The sequence below is a fragment of the Paroedura picta genome, chromosome 8 (assembly GCF_049243985.1).
Source record: "Paroedura picta isolate Pp20150507F chromosome 8, Ppicta_v3.0, whole genome shotgun sequence".
NCBI lineage: Eukaryota > Metazoa > Chordata > Lepidosauria > Squamata > Gekkonidae > Paroedura > Paroedura picta.
The window spans coordinates 23,382,394-23,384,222 of record NC_135376.1 but is presented as its reverse complement, the minus strand read 5'-3'; positions in this window follow the sequence as shown (position 1 = coordinate 23,384,222).

Below are 1,829 nucleotides of genomic sequence, written 5' to 3'. Positions count from 1 at the left end.
GGTAGGGTGGCTTCTGTGGGAAATGTCAACACTTGCAAAACGGCTTCCCTTGCAAGCGGATGCTGAGCTATGTTGTAATAGGTAAATATTTTTTCTGAATAGGTGCTGTTATTAGTTTACCTTTGCACAGGTTTTTTTTTTCTCCTGAGGATCTCGCAGCAGATTTCTTGCACTAGGCTTCACTTCTCCAGCACAGGATTCATTTGCAATGCAGAATCTATTCCAAGTACCAAGCTTGAATTGTGGAGTGCCTGGGAGAGGAGTTGGGGATTCCCCCAGGTCAACACCTCTAGCTGGCCTTTGGTCTTGGTAATTGCAAGGGTTTTGTAATTGTCTTTGACAATGTGATAGTTGGTTTTAATGTTTTTATCTGCTGCTCTTTATTTATTTTATTAAAATAGTTATATCTACCTTTCCTTGTGGCTCAAGGCAGCATATAGATCACAACTTAGAATACAAAATATAAAGTCCCAAATAATCTTCCCTCCCCCAGTTCCTGGAATGCATGGAATGCTTCGTTTGCTTCCCTCCTTTCCCTGTAATTTGCTTTTTCTTCTTACCATTTCCTGTCTGCAAGCAGGCAAAAGATGATCTTCAGTGACTGGATGGAGCAAAAGGTGTCCAGCTACTAATAATCTCCCCTCCCCCAATTCCTGCAGTCCATACACCATTAAAAAGCCCTGGCAAATAAAATGGCCTTGCAGCCTATCCTGAAAAGTTCAGGAGATGGTGCTTCCCTGTTGAGCTGAGGCTCTTACAATTTCTATTTTATGTATCATTGTTATTATCATGTTAAATTATTATTGTTATAATATTACTGCTGTTACTGTTATCTGTTACCATGTGTTAATTGTATCCTCCCTGTTTTCTGTAAACCGCCCTGAGCCCTCGGGGAGGGCGGTATATAAATATAATAAATAAATAAAATAAATAAATATTGCCTCCTCGGGTAACCCATCCCACAACATCGGAAAGCTGCAGTAGAAAAGGTCCAGGCACTGCTGCCAGGTGGGCCATAGAGCTGTGAACCTCCAGGTGGAGATTTCCTGGGGTTACAACTGGTTTCCATCTTTGAATGGTGAATTCTATGGCATTATACCTCACTGAAGTCCCTGCCCTTCCATCCTCCTCAGGATCCAACCCCCATATCTCCAGGTATTTCCCAACCCAGAGCTGGCAACTGTAGTAGAAAACCTTAAGTAGGGGAGCAGCCAGCAGGAGGAAGCATGAGGAGTATAGTCTTGCCTAGTGTGGTAAGGTGCCTTAGTTCAGTGTTTGCAGAGAGAAAGGTGTTGATAGAAATGCTAATAAAACAAGTGCCTCTAGCATTGTCTTTCTGGCAAGGAAGCAGTAACTCAATACTTAAAATGTTTACAAAAGCACAAAGAAGTGGAAATGCTTTTGTAACTCTATACATCTTTCCTCCTTCCACCCTCAGCAACACCTCACTCCTTTTACACAGGGTATTGGGAGAATTTATTTATCCCCACTGGTCTTTTCCCAAATAGTTGGAAAAGAGTGGGGTAGTACTTTCTGGTGATATATAAAAGAACTAAAGAAAATTATAGTTTTGGTAACAACAAGCACACACAGAGAGATCTGGACCTGTCTTGCTGCTGAGGTCAGAACTTCTCCTGTTACAAAAAGGGTCAAGGCCAGAGAGGCGAAGATTTCTGAAAAATTTGTTCCTCAGCTGTTCAAAGTCTGCAAAGCCAAGATTGGTGGCTGTTGGTTTTAATACAATGGTTTTCACACTGGATCCAGTAGTTTCCTGGGGTTTCTTGGAAAGTTATTGGGGGTTTCTCAGTGAAAGTGACTATTACTGGAGA